The sequence below is a fragment of the Rhinoderma darwinii genome, unplaced genomic scaffold (assembly GCF_050947455.1).
Source record: "Rhinoderma darwinii isolate aRhiDar2 unplaced genomic scaffold, aRhiDar2.hap1 Scaffold_115, whole genome shotgun sequence".
NCBI classification, from domain to species: Eukaryota; Metazoa; Chordata; class Amphibia; order Anura; family Rhinodermatidae; genus Rhinoderma; species Rhinoderma darwinii.
Window position 1 is genome coordinate 90,001 of NW_027461952.1, and position 10,297 is coordinate 100,297.

Below are 10,297 nucleotides of genomic sequence, written 5' to 3' on the forward strand. Positions count from 1 at the left end.
CAGCGGGAGCAACCTGCATCTCCATGCCCAGACAGAGTTCCAGGGTGATTGCAGGTAGGTCCCGGTGGGGGGGCAGCGGGAGCAACTTGCATCCCCATGCCCATCCAGAGTTCCAGGATGATTGCAGGTAGGTCCCGTGGGGTGGAAGGGGGGGCAGCGGGACCAACCTGTGTCCCTATGCCCAGCCAGAGTTCCAGAGTGATTGCAGGTAGGTCCCGGTGGGGTGGAAGGGGGTCAGCGGGAGCAAACCGCATCCCCATGCCCAGCCAGAGAACCAGGGTGATTGCTGGTAGGTCCCGGTGGGGTGGAAGGGGGGGGCAGCGGGACCAACCTGTGTCCCTATGCCCAGCCAGAGTTCCAGAGTGATTGCAGGTAGGTCCCGGTGGGGTGGAAGGGGGTCAGCGGGAGCAAACCGCATCCCCATGCCCAGCCAGAGTTCCAGGGTGATTGCAGGTAGGTCCCGGTGGGGTGGAAGGGGGGGCAGCGGGACCAACCTGTGTCCCTATGCCCAGCCAGAGTTCCAGAGTGATTGCAGGTAGGTCCCGGTGGGGTGGAAGGGGGTCAGCGGGAGCAACTTGCATCCCCATGCCCAGCCAGAGTTCCAGGGTGATTGCAGGTAGGTCCCGGTGGGGTGGAAGGGGGGGCAGCGGGACCAACCTGTGTCCCTATGCCCAGCCAGAGTTCCAGAGTGATTGCAGGTAGGTCCCGGTGGGGTGGAAGGGGGTCAGCGGGAGCAAACCGCATCCCCATGCCCAGCCAGAGTTCCAGGGTGATTGCAGGTAGGTCCCGGTGGGGTGGAAGGGGGGGCAGCGGGACCAACCTGTGTCCCTATGCCCAGCCAGAGTTCCAGAGTGATTGCAGGTAGGTCCCGGTGGGGTGGAAGGGGGTCAGCGGGAGCAACTTGCATCCCCATGCCCAGCCAGAGTTCCAGGGTGATTGCAGGTAGGTCCCGGTGGGGTGGAAGGGGGGGCAGCGGGACCAACCTGTGTCCCTATGCCCAGCCAGAGTTCCAGAGTGATTGCAGGTAGGTCCCGGTGGGGTGGAAGGGGGTCAGCGGGAGCAAACCGCATCCCCATGCCCAGCCAGAGTTCCAGGGTGATTGCAGGTAGGTCCCGGTGGGGTGGAAGGGGGGGCAGCGGGACCAACCTGTGTCCCTATGCCCAGCCAGAGTTCCAGAGTGATTGCAGGTAGGTCCCGGTGGGGTGGAAGGGGGTCAGCGGGAGCAACTTGCATCCCCATGCCCAGCCAGAGTTCCAGGGTGATTGCAGGTAGGTCCCGGTGGGGTGGAAGGGGGTCAGCTGGAGCAAACCGCATCCCCATGCCCAGCCAGAGTTCCAGGGTGATTGCAGGTAGGTCCCGGTGGGGTGGAAGGGGGGGCAGCGGGACCAACCTGTGTCCCTATGCCCAGCCAGAGTTCCAGAGTGATTGCAGGTAGGTCCCGGTGGGGTGGAAGGGGGTCAGCGGGAGCAACTTGCATCCCCATGCCCAGCCAGAGAACCAGGGTGATTGCTGGTAGGTAAGGAGATCCATTTGGTGACCAAACAGCAGTGAAAATAAAAAGGCCCAAATGTCAAAGAATGACACTTTTAATACTGAAAGTGAAACATTTAAAATCAAGTTAAAGTGGGGTATGTTCAGAAATGTCAGAGACGGTAATGAGCAGCAGAGGCAGGCCGGGGCAGAGTTCCAGGGCCAGGGGTGTCACGGCAGGCAGCGTAGGCCGGGGCAGAGTTCCAGGGCGGTGGGGAGAGGACTAGGCCTCAAATCCAAGGAGATCCATTTGGTGACTAAACAGCAGTGACAATAAAAAGGCCCAAATGCCAAAGAATGACACTTTTAATACTGAAAGTGAAACATTTAAAATCAAGTTAAAGTGGGGTATGTTCAGAAATGTCAGAGACGGTAATGAGCAGCAGAGGCAGGCCGGGGCAGAGTTCCAGGGCCAGGGGTGTGACGGCAGGCAGCGTAGGCCGGGGCAGAGTTCCAGGGCGGTGGGGAGAGGACTAGGCCTCAATCCAAGGAGATCCATTTGGTGACCAAGCAGCAGTGACAATAAAAAGGCCCAAATGTCAAAGAATGCCATTTCTGCTACTGAAAGTGAAACATTTGAAAGTGAAACATTTAAAATCAAGTTAAAGTGGGGTATGTTCAAAAATGTCAGAGGCGGTGGTGAACAGCAAGGGCAGGCCGGGGCAGAGTTCCAGGGCCAGGGGTGTGACGGCAGGCAGCGTAGGCCGGGGCAGAGTTCCAGGGCGGTGGGGAGAGGACTAGGCCTCAATCCAAGGAGATCCATTTGGTGACCAAGCAGCAGTGACAATAAAAAGGCCCAAATGTCAAAGAATGCCATTTCTGCTACTGAAAGGGAAACATTTGAAAGTGAAACATTTAAAATCAAGTTAAAGTGGGGTATGTTCAAAAATGTCAGAGGCGGTGGTGAACAGCAAGGGCAGGCCGGGGCAGAGTTCCAGGGCCAGGGGTGTGACGGCAGGCAGCGTAGGCCGGGGCAGAGTTCCAGGGCGGTGGGGAGAGGACTAGGCCTCAATCCAAGGAGATCCATTTGGTGACCAAGCAGCAGTGACAATAAAAAGGCCCAAATGTCAAAGAATGCCATTTCTGCTACTGAAAGGGAAACATTTGAAAGTGAAACATTTAAAATCAAGTTAAAGTGGGGTATGTTCAAAAATGTCAGAGGCGGTGGTGAACAGCAAGGGCAGGCCGGGGCAGAGTTCCAGGGCCAGGGGTGTGACGGCAGGCAGCGTAGGCCGGGGCAGAGTTCCAGGGTGGTGGGGAGAGGACTAGGCCTCAATCCAAGGAGATCCATTTGGTGACCAAGCAGCAGTGACAATAAAAAGGCCCAAATGTCAAAGAATGCCATTTCTGCTACTGAAAGGGAAACATTTGAAAGTGAAACATTTAAAATCAAGTTAAAGTGGGGTATGTTCAAAAATGTCAGAGGCGGTGGTGAACAGCAAGGGCAGGCCGGGGCAGAGTTCCAGGGCCAGGGGTGTGACGGCAGGCAGCGTAGGCCGGGGCAGAGTTCCAGGGCGGTGGGGAGAGGACTAGGCCTCAATCCAAGGAGATCCATTTGGTGACCAAGCAGCAGTGACAATAAAAAGGCCCAAATGTCAAAGAATGCCATTTCTGCTACTGAAAGGGAAACATTTGAAAGTGAAACATTTAAAATCAAGTTAAAGTGGGGTATGTTCAAAAATGTCAGAGGCGGTGGTGAACAGCAAGGGCAGGCCGGGGCAGAGTTCCAGGGCCAGGGGTGTGACGGCAGGCAGCGTAGGCCGGGGCAGAGTTCCAGGGCGGTGGGGAGAGGACTAGGCCTCAATCCAAGGAGATCCATTTGGTGACCAAGCAGCAGTGACAATAAAAAGGCCCAAATGTCAAAGAATGCCATTTCTGCTACTGAAAGGGAAACATTTGAAAGTGAAACATTTAAAATCAAGTTAAAGTGGGGTATGTTCAAAAATGTCAGAGGCGGTGGTGAACAGCAAGGGCAGGCCGGGGCAGAGTTCCAGGGCCAGGGGTGTGACGGCAGGCAGCGTAGGCCGGGGCAGAGTTCCAGGGCGGTGGGGAGAGGACTAGGCCTCAATCCAAGGAGATCCATTTGGTGACCAAGCAGCAGTGACAATAAAAAGGCCCAAATGTCAAAGAATGACATTTCTGCTACTGAAAGGGAAACATTTGAAAGTGAAACATTTAAAATCAAGTTAAAGTGGGGTATGTTCAAAAATGTCAGAGGCGGTGGTGAACAGCAAGGGCAGGCCGGGGCAGAGTTCCAGGGCCAGGGGTGTGACGGCAGGCAGCGTAGGCCGGGGCAGAGTTCCAGGGCGGTGGGGAGAGGACTAGGCCTCAATCCAAGGAGATCCATTTGGTGACCAAGCAGCAGTGACAATAAAAAGGCCCAAATGTCAAAGAATGACATTTCTGCTACTGAAAGGGAAACATTTGAAAGTGAAACATTTAAAATCAAGTTAAAGTGGGGTATGTTCAAAAATGTCAGAGGCGGTGGTGAACAGCAAGGGCAGGCCGGGGCAGAGTTCCAGGGCCAGGGGTGTGACGGCAGGCAGCGTAGGCCGGGGCAGAGTTCCAGGGCGGTGGGGAGAGGACTAGGCCTCAATCCAAGGAGATCCATTTGGTGACCAAGCAGCAGTGACAATAAAAAGGCCCAAATGTCAAAGAATGACATTTCTGCTACTGAAAGTGAAACATTTGAAAGTGAAACATTTAAAATCAAGTTAAAGTGGGGTATGTTCAAAAATGTCAGAGGCGGTGGTGAACAGCAAGGGCAGGCCGGGGCAGAGTTCCAGGGCCAGGGGTGTGACGGCAGGCAGCGTAGGCCGGGGCAGAGTTCCAGGGCGGTGGGGAGAGGACTAGGCCTCAATCCAAGGAGATCCATTTGGTGACCAAGCAGCAGTGACAATAAAAAGGCCCAAATGTCAAAGAATGCCATTTCTGCTACTGAAAGGGAAACATTTGAAAGTGAAACATTTAAAATCAAGTTAAAGTGGGGTATGTTCAAAAATGTCAGAGGCGGTAGTGAACAGCAGAGGCAGACCGTGGCACAGTTCCAGGGCCAGAGTGTGACACTGTCCGCCGATAGATAACCCTTTGCACATTATCGTCATCATCATTATCAGCAGCAGTTGCTGTCAGCCAGCTCCAGAGTGTATGAGCGGGGTGTGCTGCCCATTGCAGCCCGGGGCAGAGGAGCCGTATGCAAGCTGTGCATGCCCGGTGGCAACAGTGTATGAGCTCCACAGCGCCAGCGGGGGGGGGTCCCACTATGTCCCAAGCCGCCTGACATGTACTTCCGGTCGGCTAGGAGGTGGCATGTCACCTGGGCTGTCAGCCAGCCCCAGAGTGTATGAGCGGCGTGTGCCTGCACCCGTGGGGGGGATACAGGAGCCATGGGGAAGCTGTGCAAGACCGGGGGCAGCCGTGTAGGTGCTCTGCAGTGCCCGCTGTGGACTTCCAGGGCAAGAGCGGTAGGAGCGGCCAACTCATGCCGACCTCCTGGAACTCCCCGTCGGCTTCGCTCGCGGGTCGGTCCCGCTGATTTTTCTACCTTCATAATAAAAAAATCTTTTTTTTTTTATGGCATTTTCGGAAGCCTCAAGCCCACCTGGAGTTGCACGAGCAAGGCCACGTCGGCGTCTCCTTCCGAAAGCGGCCGGGAGCCAGTTCCGAGTATGAGCGGCGTGTGCCTGCCTTTTGCACCCGTGGGGGGATAGAGGGGCCCCTGGGGAGCTTGTACATGCCGGCAGCTTCCTTGTGGGAGCTCCACAGCGCCCGCGGCGAGTCCCGTTGTGTCCAGCCGGCTGACAAGCACTTCCGGTCCGCGAAGGATGCATGTCAGCGGCGGTGTGCCCGCTCCGGGTATGAGCGGCGTGTGCCTGCCTATGGCATCCTTGGGGGGATAGAGGAGCCATGGGGAAGCCGTGCCAGCCCGGTTGCAGCCGTGTATGAGCTCCTCAGCGCCAGCCTCGGAGTTTGAGGGCTTTAGCGGTATGCACGGCCAACTCATGCCGACCTCCTGGAACTCCCCGTCGGCTTCGCTCGCGGGTCGGTCCCGCTGATTTTTCTACCTTCATAATAAAAAAATCTTTTTTTTTTTATGGCATTTTCGGAAGCCTCAAGCCCACCTGGAGTTGCACGAGCAAGGCCACGTCGGCGTCTCCTTCCGAAAGCGGCCGGGAGCCAGTTCCGAGTATGAGCGGCGTGTGCCTGCCTTTTGCACCCGTGGGGGGATAGAGGGGCCCCTGGGGAGCTTGTACATGCCGGCAGCTTCCTTGTGGGAGCTCCACAGCGCCCGCGGCGAGTCCCGTTGTGTCCAGCCGGCTGACAAGCACTTCCGGTCCGCGAAGGATGCATGTCAGCGGCGGTGTGCCCGCTCCGGGTATGAGCGGCGTGTGCCTGCCTATGGCATCCTTGGGGGGATAGAGGAGCCATGGGGAAGCCGTGCCAGCCCGGTTGCAGCCGTGTATGAGCTCCTCAGCGCCAGCCTCGGAGTTTGAGGGCTTTAGCGGTATGCACGGCCAACTCATGCCGACCTCCTGGAACTCCCCGTCGGCTTCGCTCGCGGGTCGGTCCCGCTGATTTTTCTACCTTCATAATAAAAAAATCTTTTTTTTTTTATGGCATTTTCGGAAGCCTCAAGCCCACCTGGAGTTGCACGAGCAAGGCCACGTCGGCGTCTCCTTCCGAAAGCGGCCGGGAGCCAGTTCCGAGTATGAGCGGCGTGTGCCTGCCTTTTGCACCCGTGGGGGGATAGAGGGGCCCCTGGGGAGCTTGTACATGCCGGCAGCTTCCTTGTGGGAGCTCCACAGCGCCCGCGGCGAGTCCCGTTGTGTCCAGCCGGCTGACAAGCACTTCCGGTCCGCGAAGGATGCATGTCAGCGGCGGTGTGCCCGCTCCGGGTATGAGCGGCGTGTGCCTGCCTATGGCATCCTTGGGGGGATAGAGGAGCCATGGGGAAGCCGTGCCAGCCCGGTTGCAGCCGTGTATGAGCTCCTCAGCGCCAGCCTCGGAGTTTGAGGGCTTTAGCGGTATGCACGGCCAACTCATGCCGACCTCCTGGAACTCCCCGTCGGCTTCGCTCGCGGGTCGGTCCCGCTGATTTTTCTACCTTCATAATAAAAAAATCTTTTTTTTTTTATGGCATTTTCGGAAGCCTCAAGCCCACCTGGAGTTGCACGAGCAAGGCCACGTCGGCGTCTCCTTCCGAAAGCGGCCGGGAGCCAGTTCCGAGTATGAGCGGCGTGTGCCTGCCTTTTGCACCCGTGGGGGGATAGAGGGGCCCCTGGGGAGCTTGTACATGCCGGCAGCTTCCTTGTGGGAGCTCCACAGCGCCCGCGGCGAGTCCCGTTGTGTCCAGCCGGCTGACAAGCACTTCCGGTCCGCGAAGGATGCATGTCAGCGGCGGTGTGCCCACTCCGGGTATGAGCGGCGTGTGCCTGCCTATGGCATCCTTGGGGGGATAGAGGAGCCATGGGGAAGCCGTGCCAGCCCGGTTGCAGCCGTGTATGAGCTCCTCAGCGCCAGCCTCGGAGTTTGAGGGCTTTAGCGGTATGCACGGCCAACTCATGCCGACCTCCTGGAACTCCCCGTCGGCTTCGCTCGCGGGTCGGTCCCGCTGATTTTTCTACCTTCATAATAAAAAAATCTTTTTTTTTTTATGGCATTTTCGGAAGCCTCAAGCCCACCTGGAGTTGCACGAGCAAGGCCACGTCGGCGTCTCCTTCCGAAAGCGGCCGGGAGCCAGTTCCGAGTATGAGCGGTGTGTGCCTGCCTTTTGCACCCGTGGGGGAATAGAGGAGCCATGGGGAAGCTGTGCATGCCCAAGCTTCAAACTGTCACCATGTCAACAGACATGGTGACAGCGTCCCGATCGCAAAGCAGGATTCAAACAGGACCAATCAGAGTGGTCCCTGTGCCGGAAACGAGCTGTGATTGGTCAGTACTGACAGGCCAATCATAGCGCAGGAGCAGTGTTGCCTGCCTATTGCACCCGTGGGGGGAATAGAGGAGCCATGGGGAAGCTGTGCATGCCCAAGCTTCAAACTGTCACCATGTCAACAGACATGGTGACAGTGTCCCGATCGCAAAGCAGGATTCAAACAGGACCAATCAGAGTGGTCCCTGTGCCGGAAACGAGCTGTGATTGGTCAGTACTGACAGGCCAATCACAGCGCAGTAGCAGTGGTGCCTGCCTATTGCACCCGTGGGGGGGATAGAGGAGCCATGGGGAAGCTGTGCATGCCCAAGCTTCAAACTGTCACCATGTCAACAGACATGGTGACAGCGTCCCGATCACAAAGCAGGATTCAAACAGGACCAATCAGAGTGGTCCCTGTGCCGGAAACGAGCTGTGATTGGTCAGTACTGACAGGCCAATCACAGCGCAGGAGCCGTGGTTTGCCGGCATCTCCGTCTCTGACAAGCTCTTTCCTGTCAGAGAGCTTGTGAGAGACGGAGACAGGAATAAATACAGTGCGTAAGTTAAAAAAAACCAGCGATCTGCCGCTTTTCTGCCCTTTTGTGCCCACTAACCTGTTTTTAGTTAGTTAGGTAGCACAAGTTTTTCAGTATGGCCAAAAGAGTCTTTTTAGCCGAGGAAGCATCTGCAATGCTGTGTTCCGACACGGACAGCGCAAGTGAAGGTGAGGAGCAGTTCGTGCTTCCATCTTCCTCTGCATCCAGTGACTCTGAATCTGCACCCCCCAGTCGGCGTAGAAGAGCCGTAGTTCCTGATCTGCCTGAGCTGACCTGGGAAGCTGCAGAGAATTATACCCCCCAGGTGCCTGAGTTTACAGCCCGCTCAGGCATTCAAATTGAAATGACGGGTTTCAGCCCCATTGATTATTTTAACCTTTTTTTTTCAGACTCCCTTTTAGCGTTAATGGTCCAGCAGACCAACATCTATGCGGAACAATTTATCGCCCAGAACCCTGACTCTTATTATGGGAGAAGCCAAAATTGGACCCCCACAAACCTAGTGGAATTGCGGAAGTTTTGGGGCATATTTTTAAGTTTTGGCCTAATAAAAAAGCCTAGGATTAGAGACTATTGGTCCCTTGATATTTTATATAACACCCCCATTTACCGCACAGTAATGCCAAGGAAGCGCTTCGAAGCCATCCTGAAATTCCTTCATTACAATGATAATAGCCAGTGCCCACCCCCACAGGACCCAAATTTTGATAGGCTATATAAAATACGACCATTGATTGCCCACTACTCCCAAATTTTTTCCCACGTTTATACCCCCCAGCAAAATATTTCGGTAGATGAATCCCTAGTCAGCTTCAAGGGTAGACTGCACTTCAGGCAGTATCTACCCAATAAAAGAGCCCGGTACGGCATAAAGCTCTACAAGCTGTGCGAAAGTGCCACCGGTTACACCTACTCCTTTAGGGTCTATGAGGGAAAAGACTCCCATATAGATCCCCCAGAATGCCCCCCTTTCCTTGGAATTAGTGGAAAGATCGTATGGGATCTTATCCATCCTTTACTTGGGAAAGGCTATCATCTTTATCTGGACAACTTTTATAACAGTGTCCCCTTAGTAAAAGTTCTCTTGTCCAGATCCACCTTGGCATGCGGAACAATCCGCAAAAATAAGAAGGGCCTCCCCAAAACATTGCTGGGTCAGATCCTAAAATTAGGAGAGAGCAAAGCTTTCTGCTGCGACAATCTGCTCCTCCTAAAGTATAAGGATAAAAGGGACGTCCTTATACTGACCAGCATACACGACAGCAGATGCAGCCTAGTCCCTGTACGTGGATCCACTTCCCAAGTCCCAAAACCATATTGTGTACAGGAGTACAACAAGTATATGGGTGGCGTTGACCTGTCCGACCAGGTTATAAAACCATACAACGCCATGCGCAAGACCAGAGTATGGTATAAGAAGCTGTCTGTGCATCTTACACAGATGGCTTTATACAACGCCTTTGTCCTCTATAGATATGCCAGCAGTGGAGGTACGTTCCTGCAATTTCAGGAAAAGGTCATAAAGTCCCTGATGTTTGGTAACCAGGAAGAAGAGGGCAGTTCATCTGGCTCTTCCGTCAGTAGGATAATTCCCGGCCAGCATTTCCCGACAGAAATCCCCCCCACTGAAAAAAAAAAGAAGCCCCAAAAAAAATGCCGTGTGTGTGCCAAGCGAGGCATTCGTAAGGACACCACATACCATTGTGAGACATGTCCCACAAATCCCGGCCTGTGCATGAACCAATGTTTCAAAATATATCATACCTCCTTGGATTTTTAATTTATTTATTCATTATTCACCTTTTCTGTCTCCCATACTGGCCATGACCAATTATTAATTTTTCTACTGACCAGCCCCATTTAAAATTTGATCATTTAAAAATTGTAAAAAAAAACCACCTAAAACAAAACTAAAAATTCTCACTATACCCCTAGATAATTTCCTCAATGGGTGTAGTTTCCGAAATGGGGTCACTTGTGGGGGGTTTCCACTGTTTAGTCCCCTCAGGGGCTTTGTAAATGTGACAAGGCCTCTCAAACCATTCCTGCTAAATGTGATCTCCCAAAGCCAAATGGCACTCCATCCCTTCTAAGCCATGCCCTGTGTTCAAATATCCGTTTATTACCACATGTGGGGTATTGTTTTACTCGGGAGACATTGCTTTACAAATTTTACGGTGCTTTTTCTCCTTCAGTCCTTGTGGAAATGAGAAAAAAAATGGCTAAACCTAAATTTTCTTTGAATAAATGTTGATTTTAATTTTCACGGCCTAATTCCAATAAATTCTGTAAAAAA